Genomic DNA, 18,898 nt, shown 5'->3' with positions numbered 1-18,898 from the left:
AGTGCCAGCCCTTGCCAAAAGAATTTATTGAAGCTATTCCATATATACACTTAACAATTATTTACTTGACACGAACTATCCCTGCATATTTGAAAATTTTGAATGGTATCACTTGGGTTTTAAGAATGTTATATTTTAGGTCTCTTAATATTTTTAGTGATGATGTTTTAAAGGCCCTTTCTGTTTTATGAAAAATGATAAGGATTTTGTTTTACAATGGCCATAGTATTACCACTTAAAGCAATAGATTAAATAACACTTTTAAAGAGTCATTTAATACTTAATTCTAATACACTGGTATATTTTAAATTGAGAAACTGGATTTCTTTCAGATATTCTAAAGAAGAATGATAATCAAAATTGAAGACATCTACAGTTCACTTGTTTTATATATTCGTCATAATGGTCCAATTTAGAGTTTTAATTTTCATTAGCTTTTAAAAGATTCAGTACAGTTTATAGAAAAAATTCAGAGAACATAATTATATACTCAACCTCCCTCCCTTCTTTTTCCTTCTTTGCCATTTTTTTAGATTATGAAATGACATTTTCCATTTACATTACATTAAAAAGGGTTGTTGAATCAAGGGACAAGTTTAACAAGCAATAAGCAAAAAAGAACGTAATTTAGAGGGAATACAGACAATGGCTCTAAACAATTATTGAATATCACATCTAAACAATATGTGAATAAATTGATAAAATAAATATTTTAATTTCTCCTACTAAAATGCTCAGAGAAAGTCTTTCATTATTTATCAAATATAAGTGCAAAAATATGGATTCAAATGATCCCAAAAAGTGATAATTTTTGTGTAATAAAGTCCAATTTTTGTCAAGGCTTTTTGACAGTCTCACAGAAAATTTATGTTTGTGAATGGGAAGAATAATACCAAAATGTGCATACTACCAAAAGCAATTTGCAAATTCAATGCAATCCCAATCAACATAACAACGGTGTTCTTCTCAGAGCTAGAAAAAAATGATGCTAAAATTCATATAGAAACATGAGAGATGCTTAACATCTAAAGCAATATTATAAAGCAAATAAAGCTGGAGACATCATATTATATATTACAGGGGTCAGCACTATGACAAAGCAGGTAAAGTCACCGTCTGCAGTGCCGGCATCTCATATGGGTGCCAGTATGTTTCCCAGCTGCTCCACTTCTTATACCCCTCTCTGGTATAGCCTGAGAAAAAAGTAGAAAATGGCCAAAGTCTTTGGGCCCCTGCACCTGCATAGAGACCTGGAAGAAGCTCCTGACACTTGGATTCAGATCAACACAGCTCCAGCCATTGTGGCCATTTGGGAAGTAAACCAGTGGATGGAAGACCTCTCTCTCTCTGCCTCTACCTCTCTGTGACTCTGCCTTTCAAATAAATAAATAAACTGCAAAAAAAAAAAAAAAGCAGAAGTGTTAACACTGACATAATAACAGACACATAGTTCAATGGAAAAGACTAGGTAACATAGAAATAAACCCAAATTTCTACCAGCAACTCATATTTAACAAAGGAACTAAAATGAACTGGAGAAAGAAGAATCTCTTTAACAAGTGGTGCAGAGGAACTTGATTATCCATATGTAGAAGCCTGAAAATAGACTCCAACATCTCTTACACTATGTGAAAGTGAACTCACAGTGAATTAAAATCTAATCATAAGACCCAAACCCAAGTAAACATAGGGAAACTCTAAATATTGTCAACAGACAATAGCTTTTGGGTAAGATTCCAATAGCAATAGTCACAAAAATAAAAACAGAGACATTTGAGTATATCCAACTAAGATACTTGTTCACAACAAAGTAAACATCAGAGTGTAGATACAATGAACAGATGGCAGGAAAATTAAAACTCTGAATGTTTACAGATTTCCAGAACATTTACATGAATTGGAACAACTCAAAAAATACAGTGAAGAAACAGGCAAGGATCTGAATAGACATTTCTCAGAAGAAATGTAAATGGTCAAAACATATGAATATGCCCAATGTCACTAACCATTATGTAAATATAAATCAGAACACCATATCAGTCTCCAACACCTGTGGGAAAATACAACGCTCAGGTGTTTGTGTGTGCAGCAAGTGGGTTTAGAGGACCCTGTTCACCTCTGGAGAGCAGAGTCTACAGGGAAGGAAAGAAAACTTCCTTCCTAATGGGCTTATTAAGTTCTTGACCAGTGCCTGTTAGTCTTGCCACAAACTTTCTAGTCTCACTACTTTCCTTCTTCTTCCTCTTCTCTGTGACTTGTAAAATAGTACACATTCTATATACTGTGGATACTTTAGATTTATTTTATTCCTTCGGTCTCCTATGAAGTTCCTCCACAAAAGCACAGCCCTCAAACTATTCATTCATTTATGCAGTCTGCAGATTTCATGAGCTACTAAATTCCAAGTAGTATGTTAAAGGCAAGATGTGGGCCTAAGAGAAAAGTGGTCTGAATTCTGTGCCTAGAAGAGGATTTGGGACATAGTAGAACTTCAGTGAAGTGCTATGTGAAATACATGCACTCAGTAAATGAGTAATCTAAAGCATACACTGCATTTAAGCAACACAGCAGCCCTACTCACCTCAGGTAGAGCAATTGAGAGGAATAATGTGAGCAAAAATAAGACATCAATAAGTTGAATAATAACAGAGAAAACACAAAATGAGATAGATGCCAACATTACTGACCTATTTTTGAGGAATTAAATTGATAAAGGGGCTGGCATTGTGGCTAAGTGTGGTAAGCTGCAATCTGTGAGGCCAGCATAACATCTGAATTCCACTTTGAGTTTAGGAATCTCCACTTCCAATTTAGCTCACTGCTAAACACCTGGGAAACCAGCAGAAGATGGACGAAGGACTCAGGTCCTTGCCACTCATGTGGGAGACTTGGATGAAGCTCCTGACTCCAGCATGCCCCAGGCTCAACTGTTGAAACTCTCTGGGGTGTGAGCCAGCAGATGAAAGCCATCTCTGTCTTTCCCTCTCTCTCTAAATTCACCTTTCAAATAAACAAATATTTAATAAACAAATTAACTGATTTCAAAATACACAAAAACATGAACAGTACTATATCATTTTTATGCCAAACTGATAAAAAATAACAAATGCTAGAGAGCACATGGGAAAAGAAAACCATCATATATGGTGGGTGAAAATAAAAATTAGTACAGATGTTATGGAGAACAGTATGGTCATTCCTTCAAAAGGATAAAAATTGGGCCGGCGCTGTTGTGCAGTGAGTTAAAGCCCTGGCCTGAAGGGCCAGCATCCCATTTGGGTGCCAGTTCTAGTTCCAGCTGCTCTTCTTCCAATCCAGCTCTCTGCTATCTCCTGGGATAGCAGTAGAAGATGGTCCAAGTCCTTGGGCCCATGCACCCCATGGGAGACCAGGATAAGTACCTGGATCCTGCCATCAGATCAGCACAGCGCGCTGGCCACAATGCACAGGCTGTGGTGGCCATTGGAGTTTGAACCAATGGCAAAGGAAGACCTCTCTCTCTGTCTCTCTCACTGTCCACTCTGCCTGTCAAAACAAAAATGTAGCTGATTTGTGGTTTAGACCTAGGTAACTCTTTCTCTTGCAGAATGCTAATTGTTTATTTCCAGGGTGGAACTAAAACACTGCTCACTACATCATCTGTATAACACTAAAGACTGTGTTGGACATTGTGACCCCCAAATTTAGTATATTGTCCTGAAGCTTCAATTGAAATCATATAACAAATATAGGGCCGGCGCCGCGGCTCACTAGGCTAATCCTCCGCCTAGCGGCGCTGGCACACCGGGTTCTAGTCCCGGTCGGGGCGCCGGTTTCTGTCCCGGTTGCCCCTCTTCCAGGCCAGCTCTCTGCTGTGGCCAGGGAGTGCAGTGGAGGATGGGCCAGGTGCTTGGGCCCTGCACCCCATGGGAGACCAGGAAAAGCACCTGGCTCCTGGCTCCTGCCATCGGATCAGCGCGGTGCGCCGGCCGCAGCGCGCTGGCCGCGGCGGCCATTGGAGGGTGAACCAACAGCAAAGGAAGACCTTTCTCTCTGTCTCTCTCTCTCACTGTCCACTCTGCCTGTCAAAAATATATATATATATATTTTGCTATGGCAACAGAAAATGAAAGACGACATTACCTTTTCTTGGATAAATGCAATGATTGATAGTCATGACAAAATCATCATACATCTTGTTTCTATATATTCCCTGAGAATAAAATTTACCTTCCTACATCCATTTTCATTAATAAATTATCATAAATCTAAAAAGAAAACAGACAGAATGCTGGGAGTAATTAAGAAAACCACTTACAGGGGCCAGTGCTATCGCACAGTGGGTTAAAGCTCCAGCCCGCAGAACCAGCACCAGATATTAATTCCCACCAAATCAAGTGTGAGTGTGATTTTCAGGAGAATTCAATCAGAATTCCACAGCTAGTCAACTGGGAGGGGTGAATGAATCTGGAAACAGCCGGTTTCCTTGTGACTAAATCAAGCCTAATATCACAAAGGACTCTTGGATTTCTTTGGCTTTTTTCACATTTTCCTTATTTATCATGATTTGTAATGAATTTTCTGATGTGAGCTTTGGTGTTGAGGCTGGCATATCAAGTTCAGGCAGGGCACGGGAGAAATGATCTTTTTCAATCAGGGCACAGCTGTTGGCTTGCTCCAATTCTGGCTTGCTGTCATTGTTTTGGGTGCTTCAGCCAATTTTTGGTTTTGAGCAGCAATTTCCTAAATGTTTTCTTGGTCTGAGTTTCTTTTGCCTTCTTCCATTCCAAATTTTGTATTCTGACACAATACAAACAAGAGTTTGGACAGAGTAGCCATTATGAAATAAAAAACACAACAAATTTGCCTTTCTGGTTTAGAAATTTACAGGCAGGATGACCAAGATGATTCCTTGTGTTTTGGAAAATGAAATGGAACCCTTTCCTGCGGGGACAGATATTAATTCCCTCCAAATCGAGTTTGACTGCGATTTTCAGGTGAATTCAATCAGAATTCCACAGCCAGTCAGCTAGAAAGGCTGGATGAATCCAGAAACAGCCAGTTTCCTTGGGAATAAATCAAGACCAATATCACAAAGGACCCTTGGATTATTTTGGCTTTTTTCACAGTTTTCTTATTTATCATGATTTGTAATGAATTTTCTGATGTAAGCTTTGGTTTTGAGGCTGTAATATGGAGTTCAGGGCATACGAGGAATGGTCTTTTCGAATCAGGGCACAGCTGTTGGCTTGCTCCAATTCTGGCTTGCTGTCATTGTTTTGGGTACCTCACCCGATTTTTCATTTCTTAAGCAGCAATATAAATGGTTTCTGGGTCTCAGTTGGTTTTGCCTTCTTCCTCCCCAAATTTTGTATTCTGATGCAATAAAACAAGAGTTCAGACAGAGTAGTTATTATAAAATTAAAAAAAATTGGCATTTCATGCTTAGAAATCTACAGGTAACACGACCAAGATGAGTTTTTGTGTTTTGGAAAAAGAAATGGAACCCTTTTGCTGAGGGTACAGATATTAATTCCCTCTAAATCGAGTGTCAGTGCAATTTTCAGGTGAATTCATTCAGAATTCCAAAGCCAGTCAGCAGGGAGGGGTGGATGAATCCAGAAACAGCCAGTTTCCTTGTGACTAAATCAAGCTGCTGTTCCCTGTGGACTTGTCCTCCTCAGCCCCTGTCTAGAGCTCAGCCACCTCTCCAATGCTGACATCCTCTGACACATGTTTCACTCTTCTGCAGACTCTTGGGCAACCTAAGTAACTCTCATGCATAAACTTGCATAGACACACACAACTGAGGACTCCAGAGTCTTGGATTTCAGGTTGTAATTAACTTTCCTGTTCAGAGGACTGGTGAAAAAACAAGTCTGGAAGCCAGGGTGTAGCCTTGTGGTTCAGATGATGTGTCTCACATAGCAGTTTCTGGGTTTGATTCCCGGTTCCAGCCCCTGCCTCCAGCCTCCTGATAATGTAGACCCTGGTAGCTAGCAAGTGATGGCTCAGATGATTGGGTTCCCTACTCCTGGGACAGCCCTGACCACTGGGGACATTTCAGCAGTGAACTAGAGGGTGAATACCACTTCTCTGTCTACTTGTTCATTTCTTTGCATCTCAAATTAAAAAACAAAACAAGTATGTTTTATCATCCATTAAAATAGCTTCCTCAATGGAAAAAGTAGTTTCATTGTTAAATTTGGGGAAAAATAATGCTTCTTGGTTGTAAATGATATATGAATAATGCATAAGTGTACATCAAACTTCCATTGTGGATAAGGAAGAGAAAGATGGAAGCAATAATTTTTGCTTCTGGCTTTGGTACTTGTCATGTAACCTTGAAAAATTCATTTGAAGTCATGGGGCCTGAGTGTCCTTAAAATTACAGGCTCATCTAGTTGAGGCAGGTGGTGTAAGGGGAGGTGGCAGGAAGCTGAGAGCTTTCCTTGTTTCTGTGCTGACAGAGCTAAGTGACATTAGCAAGTCATTTGACCCCTCTGGATCTTCCTCCCTTGTGAGATCAGTTGTCTTTATAGTTAAAGGATTTATTCTACACAGTCCTATCTTATGGTAAGGTTCACATGACTGTGAAGTGTTTTATAAACTGGCAGTGTAATAATCAAGTTGGCACTGAAGATGAAATGTTAAACAGCATAGAACTTCTAAGGCTTGTAGTTCTATGAGGAGCTACACAGAAACATTAAAGTTCATGGGCATTTTTAAATTTAAAAACAGAATCATTGAATCACTGTTCAGAATCAGTATAGTTGCTAAAATTCTTATTTATAATCACTGAGATTGGTAGTGTAATTACTGATAGCATACTCCTAGTGTTGTATATTTTAGTTTATACAATACTTAGACTATATAAAATATAGGTAGCATGGTAAGTGCGATACACAGCAGTCTCGTAGAATGGCAGATGTCCTAAACAGCACTCTGGCCTCAGAATCAGCCCTTAAGGCACTCAGATCTGGCTGAAGAGCCCATGAGAGTATTTTAGGTATGGAAAGCCACTCTGGAAAAAAAGAAAAAAAGAAGAAAAGGGACCTAAATAAAAGATCTCTGTGAGTGAGATCCCAGTAGAAAGAACGGGCCATCAAAGAAGGAGGTACCTTTCTCTGAAGGGAGGAGAGAACTTCCCCTTTGACTATGACCTTGTCTAAGTAAGATCGAAGTCAGTGAACTCAAGAGGCTTCCATAGCCTTGGCAACTCATGACTAGAGCCCAGGGAGATTTCTGATGCCATAAACAAGAGTGTCAGATTGTTAAGTCAACAACAGGAATCACTGTGTGCTTACTCCTTATGTGGGATCTCTGTCTTTAATGTGTTGTCCAATGTGAAGTAATGCTATAACTAGTACTCAAACAGTATTTTACACTTTATGTTCTGTGTGCTGCAAACTGATGAAAACTTAATTTAATATAAACTAAATCGATCTTCTGTGTATCAAGATAATTGAAAATGAATCTTGATGTGAATGGAATGGGAGAGGGAGTGGGAGATGGGAGGGGTGCTGGTGGGAGGGAAGTTATGGGTGGGAAAGCCTTTGTAATCCATAAACTGTACTTTGGAAAATTATATTTACTAAATAAAAGTTTAAAAAAATTGAAAAATAAATAATAAATAAAAATGTAGGTAGCAATATTTCTTGCTTCTCTTACTGTTCCTGGATTGGATTATAGCATACATTAATAAACCTTTTTTTAAAAGATTTATTTATTTATTTGAAAGACAGAATTATAGAGAGAGACACATAAATAAACAGAGATGTTCTGTCTGCTGTTTTACTCCCCAAGTGGCTGCAAGCTGCTGGAGCTGGGCTAATCCAAAGCCCAGTGCTTCTTCCAGGTCTCCCACATGGATTCAGGGTCCCAAGTATTTGTGCACTGCAGGTGGTGGCTTTACCTTATATGCCACAGCACCAGCCACAGCCTATTCATTTTAAATTAATAACTAAAGATTATCTGCTGTTCAGCTCCAGGCTTTGGCTTGGCCCAGCCTGTGCTGTTGTGGACATTTGGGGAGCGAACCAGAGGTTGAAAGATCTCTCTTCTTATGTCTCTCCCTCTCTAACGTTGCCTTTCAAATAAATAAATGTGGTTTTCTACACATGAGCACTCACTATTTTATATACCATTTAACAATTCAAACATCACTTCAGGTTCAGCAATACACAACAATAGCATGGATGATTCTACATAATAAACATGTTACATTAGTTTGGACTTAAAACCTAGAACTAAAACCATGTGGTAACATGGTTGGATTTAAGGAAAGATGTAGAGCTAGGTAGCTAAGGCCACAGAATCCCAGACCTATTGATTTTAAGTGAGTCTAGAACAACAGCATTCCATTGCATTATCTTCCATCTCAGAGTCCTGCTTTTCCAGTGAGACCCACCCCACTCAGACCACGTATTTCCTGCCTGTGTCTTCACGGTGGTGGAAGCTGTTCTGATACAGGCATCTCCTGGATAGTCACCAGCTTCCTGATTTACTACCTGAACTGGAATCAACAGTTGTGGGGGATGTTTCCCAAACACCCAGGCTGAATTGAATGTTCGTCTCTGGCAGTCAAAAACTTCTGCCTTAGGAAACAGAACATGTCCTCTACTCTGGGGCTCCTTTTTCTTCTCATGGGGTTCTGTGGTGATCTGTGGTTTTCAACACAAATCCTGGTAGCATTCTGACTCAAAAGAAAGACCCGGGATAAGAGTTCTTTCTGGGGGCTGGTGCTGTGGCTTAGCAAGTTACACTGCTGCCTGCAGCACTAACATCCCACATGGATGCCAGTTTGACTCCCAGCTGCTCTACTTCTTCCCCAGCTCCTTGCTGGGTAAAGCAGCAGAGAATGGCCCAAGCGCTTGGTCCTCTGCCCCCACATGGGAGACCTGGAGGAAGCTGCTGGCTTCAGCCTGGCCCAGCCCTGGCCATTGTGGCCACTGAGGGAGTGAACCAGCAGATGGACCTCTGTCTTTCCCTCTCTTTTTCTCTCTGTAACTATGCCTTGGAAATAAATACAACTTCAAAAAATTATTCTCCATCAAGTAATACACCCTTTTCCAGGCAGTTGTAAAGCTGGGAGTCATAGCTTCTTTTATATTTTGGATAATAAGAGTTTTGGTTTGAAAGCATGTTCATCTGAAACAAAGATCACTCATTATCCTTTGTTAGAGAAGGGGGCTCTGCTCTTTGAAAGTGAAAATTAGAAGTGGTAATGTGTGATGAGCTCCACCTGCCAGGTCTGGGGAAACTTATTTGAAAGACAGGGCACCAGGAGAGGAAGCTTTTCAGATTCCCTGGCCCTTGGTTTAGTCTTATGTCTTTACTTCTTTTGTTGCTTCTTGATGTCAAGAGTGTACTCTCTATGCTGAAATAAGGAATTGTGTCTTACCTCTATTGGGCCTTTTTCTAAGAAGAGTGTATATATTTTTCTTGCATATAAGGATGGCTTCTGGGGTGGGTGGATCTTTTTTGGAAGTTTTCACAAGCCAGCCAGTAGCCTATATTTTCTTCACAGAATTCAGTTTTTAGAAAAGCCTCCAATACAGCCAGAGCATCTGTAGGTAGGGAAGAGAAGGTAGAAAAATAAAAAGAAACATGAGGAATATGAGGAAGCTAATGATCAAATAAACCCTTGTACTTTTCTAGTACTAGGATTAGCTATTTTCTAGTTTTTACTCAATCCTGTAATCCTGCGGATTTAGCTCTTTAAAGACAAAGATGCCTGTAGGCAAAATACTTAAGTTGGTTCCATACTACTAAAACAGAAATACTTCAGTTTGCTTTAGTGCCAAAAATGTATTTACAGGAGAGGCATAAATCCTCAGGGAACTAAGTCTCTTGCAAACACTGCATGCAATGAAAAGCATCCTCAGCCTCAACCAAGAGCACTGCCATTGCAGAGCTGAAGGCTGATTTATCTTCCCCACCTGGTGTGAATATGCTGCAAAATAAGCGGAGATAAACAGACCTTCTAGGTTAAGTCGAATTCTCCCTGGTGAGCTGCTCATTTGAGGACACAGCCTTTCTGCACTCTTGTGATACTTCCAATGGATTCAATTCAAGTCTAATTCACAATTGCTGGCCAGCAGCTCCTGGAATGCTTCTGACCACAACAGTGCTTCCTTCAGGGAAGGTCTGCAAGAGCAGTTCTCTAATGAGTTGTGCTCAGAGCAGTTCCCCTCCCAGCTCAGCAGTGAGCTCTTCAGATTGCAAACACAGGAATCTCAACTTACTTGATGAAAGCTTGCTACCTGCTTTTCTTGCCAATTGTGGCCTTCCCAGGAATGGTGGAGTTTTGCCATAGGTAGCTCAACCCGGTCTTCAATATTCTTAATCTTAAAAAAAAAGACAATTCACTAAGTGGTCATCCTTGAATACCCTACTGAGCCTGAATGCATTTTTACCAAATAAAGTCACCCAATAGCTATAAACCAAAAGCCAACAACAGGCTTACCCACCTAATATTACACTCAGCCCCGAAGTACTGAGCAGTTTCATCAGTTCCTCAGAATGTAACTACACTGTGAGGACTAAAGATAGGACTGCCCAAATTTTAATTATCAATACACTGCACAGCTAATAAAGCAGATGCTGTCTCTGGCCCACAAAAGGAGACAATTTCCCTGCAAGGTTAACCGCAATCGGGAGACATTTTGCACCTGATGGAACCCGCAGCGGGACTGCCTTGAGCCAGCTCCTCTCCTTTCCTTTCCACCTTTGGTCCTGGATGGGCCAGCGACCATGCACAGGAGGTGCCACCGGTCACCCGTGTCCCCCTGTCCACCTGCAATGCTCCTGGTAGGAAGATGCTGCAGAACCATGATTTGTCCCATGATTGTCACTGTGTGAGATCAGCCCATCATGAGAAAATGACCATGGATTCAAATGAGATATCAACCGCAGAAGCACTTCCCCCAGCATCAGTGCAGGAGGGTGGATGATGGAAGGCACAGCATGGCCAGGATCTCTAGGGACCCTGCAGGACTCTGCTGCCCTGGATGCCTACAGCAGGCAGCTGCATGAGGGCCCAGTGTGCCAACAGCACCCTCCTACCAAACCCTTCCCCCTGTCTGCCCATGCAGACCACACAGATGCTGTATCAGTGAGTAAATCAGCACCGCACACTTGGTTTTCCTGATGAGACTCGGCCTTCATTACTTCCCCAAGTGCAGCACGTGCTGCAAGCCTCAGCCAGCAGGGCTGGTGGGAGAGGTGGGCGGTTGCACTCACCAGGACTGTCTCTTCTTCTCCGGCCCTTCCTGACTCTCAGGCCACCACCTGCATTCTGGCCCCAAGGTATGAAATGGGAAGGCCAAGAACCTAACACGACCCATGTCACCGGCACACACCGCAACTACCAGCTGCCCACCAATGACCACTGCCTTTATAGCCAGCCTGGCATGGGGCGGGTCTGGCAGCACTGGTCCTGCCCCAGGGCAGGGAGGATTGGCCTGAGGTTCCCCGCTGGGCAGAGCCTGAGCTGCCCTGCAGCAGATTCTGGAAGCAAGAGAGCTGCTGATGGCTGAGGCCCTGGCTCAGAGCACACTTAGTGAGACCCCATGCCCTGCAAGGGCGCTGGGGCCCTGGACTTTCCCAGGCTGCAGTCCTAGGGTGGAGGCTGGCTCGGCCTCCTTCCCCAGCCCTGCCCACAGGTGGAGTGGGGTTCCCACGGGGGCATCTTCCTTCGTGGGAGCATGGGTGAACCCCAAATGTCGCGACTCCCAGTGCCGAGTGCTGGCCCGCAGCCTTCCGGGAGGGAGTAGGATACAGAGACTTTGTGGGGAGGTGACACTTGAGCTGGGCCTGTATTTTGGGTTAGCTCTGGATGCACAACCCAGTGTGCCTGGAACTGTGGGTCTGCTGCAGGCCTCCTGGAGGCTCTGCAAGCCAGGTGTCCTGGTTGCAAGGGCAGGAGGGTGGGAGGTCAAGGCGCTGAGCTCCTGCTGGGTGCACCAGGCACTTTGGAGCTGTTCAGAGTAAGGAGTTGAGGTCACCTCCTGAACCACTCCTGGTCCCAAACTCCTGGTTTGGAATTTGCCAGAACCCTGAAGTAGGGGTGTGGTGGGGGTGGTAGTGGTTGGCTTCAATGCACTGTATTTGTGAATTCTTCAAACACAGCTTCTCCCTACTCCTGCAGGCTTTCAGGTGATTGACGAGGACAGAGTCCCTCAGCTGCAAAGTGACTGAAGTTTGGAAACTACGTCCAGAACTTCACAGTGTGTATTCAGCTGCTCATCCTTGAGGCCTGCAGGTGGACAGCAAGAGCCACAGTAAGATATTAACTACTGTAGATATTCTCCTTTCTTTCCGGTAGACCCACTAAAAGAGAATGGGAGATGAGTACTTGAACATTGGAACCAGTCAGCATGCTAGGGTGAGCTGCCGGTACTTGGAGCTCAGGAGTGGACATGGAGAGCAAAACATGCATTGTTACTAAAGAGGACAGTTAGACATTTTACTGTGAAAAGGGAAATCACTTAGAAGTGAGCAAGACACCTTAAGAAAAGGTCTATATATTTATTTTTGTTTATTTGCAAGGCAGAGAGAGCCCTTCCATTTACTGCTCATTCCTCAAATGTCTGCACCAACCAGAGCTGGTTCAGGCTGAAGCCAGGAACTCAGTGTGGGTCTCCCACACAGGTGGCAGGGACTCAAGTACTTGAGCCATCAGCTGCAGCCTCCCAGGGTTCTGTTAGCAGGAAGCCAGAAGCAGAATCAGGGCTAGTGCTTGAGCCCTGGGCATTCTGACTGGGATGTGGAAGGCTTTACCACTATGCCAAACACATGCTCCAGTAAGGTGTTTCAACACGTTTGCAAAAAGTAAGAATGTGGTTTTAAATATATGCTCTTCATCTTAAAAATTTGCATAATCTTATATTCAGTTTCATATGATTCAATACTTACTATTAAATATAAGTAACATTTAGACACATGCTTTACTCACCAATACAAACCTCAGTAATTTTTTCACTTAGAACCTTGAATATTAGCATTCATTCAGACTGAAGTTCACTCATAAGCTGGGAATTCTGACAAAGAGACAGTAGGGAAAAAAAATCTAGATGTGTATCTGATACCTAATAAGATTCTGAACCTGATTGACAAAATCTGAGTAACTGTTCAGAGAGTCACTTCATACCTCTCCCCTCTGTAATGAGAAGACTGTGTCCTTTGGCCACTTTCACATGATGTTATGTAAATCTTACCTGAAAAGCCTTTTATAAATTCTGAAGTACCATACAGAAGCATATTATGCATTTCCATATGTGTGAAAAAAGGCAATGTCAAAGGCATAGCTATTCCAGAGAGAAGTTAGGAGGATTAGCTCAGTTTGTAAGTGTGTAAGTACCATTAAATATCAACATATTTGAAATAGATTTATAGAGTGTGGAGTTCATGATAGATATTTAATAAATGCACTCTGGATAATAAGCAAATATCAGAAATAATGCCACACCCATCAGTGTTTAAACTCTTCAGACAGCTCCATGCCAGGGAAGGGCAGTGATCCCTGTAAATTAACAAAAATCAATCTGTGTATACCCATGGAAGCCACTGGTTTATATGCAGCCTATACTAGAGGTTTTTGTGTTTAGTTAAATTACTTGATTTTTTAATGAATGCTTTCAGACTCATACCTGATGCTGAGTGGCAGACAATTTTTTCTGAAAAGTATGTGGTTGAGAAATATAAATATAAACCAGTTTATAATTTTTGTGTGTGAATATTTTTATGCATTGAGACAATACCTGCAATAATCAGAAGACTTCTCCTCAAAAAGTTGCTACATTGATGCATTTTCATTTATTTATGTAATGTATGTTTGGGTAAAAGGAAGAGAGAGAGAAAGAGAGAGAGAGAGAGAGAGAGAGATCTATCTTTCATCTGCTGGCTCACTTCCAGATGGCCACAATAGCTGGGGTGAGCCAGGCCGAAGCCAGGACCCTGGAAGTCTGCCCCAGTCCCCCATGGGGGTGCAGGAACCCAAACTCTTGGGCAATCTTTGCTGCTTTCCCAAGCAAAGAGCTGGACAAGAAGTGAAGGAGGTGAGTCTCAAAGCAGTGCCATAAGGCATGCTGCTGTTGCAGTTGGCAACTTACTCCTTTGTGCCACAATGCTGGCCCTGGATTGATGACATATTTAAGTGCTGTCACTGGCTTTTGGCTAAATAGGATGACTTAACGTGTTTTCCACTCTGTGGAAGAGGAACAAATAAGGCAGTTGGTTGTAAAAGTTGCCCATGGAAACCACAGCCTGAGAAAGATGAATCAACTCACCTTGCATTTTCCACGTTGCATCTACACCACCCTTTTCTGGACAAACATCTGATTGTATGCCCTTGTGATGGAGGTTCTCAGGGTGCTGGAACATTTGTAATTTTTTAAAAATATAGATTAAGAAGAAGGCAAATACACAAAAAATTACAAACTTCTGCCAATACCAAGAAGAGATTATTGAGAGTAAAAGGTCACCTGTTGGAGCTTGCACTGTGGCACATCAGGTTAAAGCCCTGGCCTGAAATACAGGCATCCCATATGAGTCCTGGTAGAGTCCCAGCTGCTCCACTTCCAGTCCAGCCTCCTGCTAATGCACCTGGGAAAACAGTAGAGGATGGTCCAAGTCCTTGGGCCCTTTTGCTCATGTGGGAGACCCAGAAAAAGCTCCTGGCTCCTGGCTTCCGATCATCTCACTCTCTACCTCTCTATATAACTTTTTCAAATGAATAAAATATTTTTTTTTAAAAAAGGTATCCTGCCATACTTCTTTCTTCCCTGTTAATTCCTAGGAATTAAAAATTGTTATGGGGCCAGCATGTGGCAAAATGGGTTATAGCAACACCTGCAACACTAGCATCCTCTATGGGCACCATTGCATGTTCTACTTCTGATGCAGGTCTCTGAAAACATACTGGGAAAGCAGTAGAATATGGTAGAAATCCTTGAGTCTTGCACCCAAGCGAGAGACCTGGATGAAATTTCCCTGACCACTGGCTTTTTCTTTTAAAGATTTGTTTATTTATTTGAAAGAGTTACAAACACCCACTCACACACACACACTCACACACGCACACGCACACACACACACACACACACAGATAGAGAGAGAGGTCTTCCATATGATGGTTTACTCCCCAGCTGGTTGCAATGGCTGGAGCTGCGCTGATCTGAAGCCAGGAGCTAAGAGCTTCAAGTTCTCCCATGCATGTGCATGGGCCCAAGCACTTGGGCCATTTTCTACTGCTTTCCCAGGCCATAGCAAGGAGCTGGATCAGAAGTGGAGCAGCAAGGCCTCAAACCAGTTCCCATATGGGATGCCCATAATGTTTTCTTTAATTGGAGAAATGTTCCTTTGATAGAATGAGCGTATGACCCCACAATATTCTCTACTTACTCATAATAGGGTCTGAGATGTAAAAGTCATGATTAATTTCTTAGAAGAAAATTTACATACCCAGAAGCAAAGAGAGAAAATTAACCTTTTGTTTTTCTCATGAATGAATCAGAGTTTCAAAACTAATACTTAACTTGTATTTTAGAGGAGTTAATGACTTAACCATCTCCTCTATTAGAAATACTATGTTGTGGCCAGTGCTGTGGCACAGCGGGTTAAAGCACTGGCCTGAAGTGCCAGCATCCCATATGGGCTCTGGTTCTAATCCCGGCTGCTCCTCTTCTGATCCAGCTCTCTGCTATGGCCTGGAAAAGCAATAGATGGCCCAAGTCTTTGGGCTGTTCTGAGGCTCTTAGCGTAGTGAAGATATCTTAGATTCTCATTAGTGAAATCTTTAGAAATGTCAGGAAGCATGTAACTTTCTTTAATGATCTGAAACAGAGATGAGATCCATAAGGGCAGAACTGCTCAGCAGCCACACTGCAGGAATATGTATCTTTCTGATGATATCTTCATCTGCTTCTTGCAGTTGCAGCCAGTCTATGAGCTCTTGGTCTGTTTTCTGCCCTTGGGAGGGCCTAGGTTGCTCTATATTGTCTGTAGGGATTCAAAATTTGTTGTATATAAGTGTCTAATCATAAAATTTCCAAAGTGACAAGCTGGATGTAATAAACTATTCCAGACTGCAAAAAAACAAACAAACAAACAAAAAAAAACAAGAAAATACAAACATGGTGTACTGTCTATAAAGTACAGCGGTAAATCTCTATTATAGAGATACACATGTCTACACAATTCTCTGTTTCTTTCCCTCTGAAAGTCTACATTCAGCTCTCGATGGTATGATTACTTAGGAATAGATTTCATATACTTACTTTCATAATCAGTGAACTCGGAATTATTATTGTAGTATTGAGGATTGTACTGACTAAAACACTATGTTTATTCCATGTTAAATAACATCATCGTATCTTTGGATTCCATTTGTCCTGCTACTGATGTATTCACAGGAGAGGGGAGGTGGGAGGAAAACCCAAGATCCATCGGGGTGGAGGAGGAATGTCAGAGGCTGTGGTTCTATTGTACTAAAGCTTGGGTTCTGGAAGAACACATTAATGGACCCAGATGGTTTGAAGCTAACTGAGGGCCTATGTTCTGTACACTTGTCTGTGGTACTGCATTTTCATTTATGTAAAATGTATTTCCTTCAAGTAATATATTAATTTGGATGAAAATGAAAATGTTAAGGAATGTTCAGAATGGGTCTGTTTAACCCTCATTGGCTTTGTTTTTAGGCACTTAACTCAGAAAAGAAAAGATAGAAAAATACATTTTGGGTTCTCTTCATCTGTACCATGGCACTCTTTGGTTAAGATTTGTCATTTTGTCATATTTGATTCTCTAGACTCCCTGAAAAATCCCCTACTTCATTAGATGGAGTCCGTGTCTCACCATGGCAGTGAAAAGTTTAAAATGTTCCAGCTTTGCATTTAGCTAGGCTGTGGACACATGCCATGGCACTTGCCAGCCAATTGTGTCAGGGGCATCATCTGAATCAGAATTACTTGCATGAAAAAAAGGAGTTGCAGATTCTTCCAGTGAAAGTGGAGAGGAGCAGGAGCTGCAGAACATTGCCAGGGGTGAGTGTGCCATAGGATGCCATGTGGTGGCTGGTGTCTGGGGTGCTGGTTCTGCAGAAGATAGGGCTTATGGGGGCTGGTGCTGTGGTGTAGCAGGTAAGGCTGCCTCCTGCAGTGCCAGCATCCCATATGGTCACCGGTTGGAGTCCCGCCTGCTCCACTTCCAATCCAGGTGTGCTGTGGCCTGAGAAAGCAGTAGAAGATGGCCCACGTCCTTGGACCCCTGAACCCACATGGGACACCTGGAAGAAGCTCCTAGCTCCTGGCTTTGGATCAGCTCAGCTCTGGCCATTGCATCCAATTGGGGAGTAAACCAGCAGATGGAAGATTCTCTCTCTCTCTCTCTCTCTCTCTCTGCCTCTCCTCTTTCTGTAATTCTGACTTTCAAATAAATAAATCTTTTTTTTAAAGAGCTTATGCTTAAGGGTAGTGTTCATGGAAAATGTGTGGGACATTTTTCAGCAAGATTTTGGATGAATTTTCCAACCCCTGAACCTCCTAGAGTTTGGAATAGACTTCTAATGCGTAACTTCCTCTTATGCTTAATTAGGTTTTTGTTTTGAATTGTTTTTGATGAAACAGCAAGGAATTCTGAGTTATAGACTTCCTATTTCAGAGACAGGAGAACACTGATACCTGCATTATAATTAAATAATGCCTATCACCCTTTCTTAAGCAACAAATGATCACAGATTCTCTCTTTGCTGCTAAGTAATGAGCATGGTGATTCTTCCCACCGTAACCACCTTCCCACCTACACTCCCTCCCCTCTTCCTCCTTCCTCTCCTATTGACATGGAATGCCTTACATAGCTAGGGTGAACATTTAACCCGCTGGCCCTAGGTGTTCATACACTTCAACTCTGTGTGATTATTCATATGCCCTTTTTATGACAAGGCTTATGTCAGAATGACAAATTATATATTCACCTAATACTGAGAGTCATCAAATTGATTTCAATTTTCTTCTCTATTAGGCAGTTCTTGAGGGGCAGAAATATTTATTTTGTATATCATGTATTTATTCAACTAAAAGACTGACTGTCAAGATGCTGAGTTTTAGTGTCAAAGCAAATATGTTTCTAGACCCCATGAAGTTTAGTCTGGCAAGAAAGAGCCATCTACCCAAAGAATATTGTTTAACAGAGTAAATGCTGGTGTGAAGTCAGTGGATAAAGATTGAAGCATTCTTAATCTAGCACCAACTCTAATCCCATGATCTCTAATTGAGAGAAGTAATCAGAAACACAGAACTCCATGTTATCCATTTATCTCTTTGAATTTTTGCTTAAAAAATAAAACATATCAAACAACACAGAAATACCCAGGAGTGCATAATATTTATATACTATCTTGATATTAAAAATAAGAAAAAATAACCATGAAATAATAGCAACTATGGATCTCCTTTGTTTTCCAGACAAGTTATAATCCTATGTGGTTCTTTACAGTAAATTATTACAGTAAGTTACAGTACATCATTACAGTAAATTATTACAGTAAATAATTACAGTAAATTATTTTTGTAGGTACACTTCATCTCTCTCACATTTTTCCTTTTGAGAAATCAGATTTTAAAAACTGAGACCCAAGAGAAAAGAAAGATTTTTAAGCTAGTGTTATATGTTGATTGGCTCTCTAAAAAAGATTTATTTATTTATTTGAAAGTCAGAGTTACACAGAATAGAAGGGGGGAGAGAGAGAGACAGAGAGAGAGAGAGAGAGAGAGACATCTTCCATCTTTTGGTTCACCCACCAATTGGTCACAATGGCTGGAGCTGTACTGATCCAATGCCAGCAGCCAGGAGCTTCTTCTGGGTCTCCCACACAGATGCAGCTGCCCAAGGACTTGGGCCATCTTCCACCGCTTTCCCT

At 41.7% G+C, this 18,898-nt stretch overlaps 2 long non-coding RNA genes across 4 annotated transcripts in view; one reads left to right on the top strand and one right to left on the bottom strand.

Annotated features, from left to right (window-relative positions):
• Positions 1-9,387: 9,387 nt before the first annotated feature.
• On the bottom strand, positions 9,388-11,377 carry LOC149125381 (uncharacterized). Of its 2 annotated transcripts, XR_016211397.1 has the most exons (4): positions 11,224-11,377; positions 10,227-10,328; positions 9,962-10,128; positions 9,388-9,548 (listed from the first exon to the last, which is right to left on the bottom strand). It is a non-coding gene; the product is annotated as an uncharacterized LOC149125381 (long non-coding RNA). The 2 variants fall into 2 exon arrangements; XR_016211396.1 differs by lacking the exon at positions 9,962-10,128 and having other exon boundaries at positions 11,224-11,372.
• The window catches only part of LOC149125380 (uncharacterized), a 26,929-nt gene continuing 19,148 nt past the window's right edge, over positions 11,118-18,898 (top strand). Inside the window, exons 1-3 of one of the 2 annotated variants that reach the window (XR_016211395.1) lie at positions 11,121-11,289; positions 12,131-12,263; positions 16,790-17,013. This is a non-coding gene — a long non-coding RNA (uncharacterized LOC149125380). Of the gene's footprint in view, positions 11,290-12,130; positions 12,264-16,789; positions 17,014-18,898 lie in introns of those variants that run through there. The other variant, XR_016211394.1, reaches the window with a different exon arrangement.

The sequence above is a fragment of the Oryctolagus cuniculus genome, chromosome 7 (genome assembly GCF_051225735.1).
Source record: "Oryctolagus cuniculus isolate XC-2025 breed Fujian yellow rabbit chromosome 7, ASM5122573v1, whole genome shotgun sequence".
NCBI classification, from domain to species: Eukaryota; Metazoa; Chordata; class Mammalia; order Lagomorpha; family Leporidae; genus Oryctolagus; species Oryctolagus cuniculus.
Note: the sequence above shows the minus strand (reverse complement) of the source record. Positions and strands in the feature narration are given on the sequence as shown.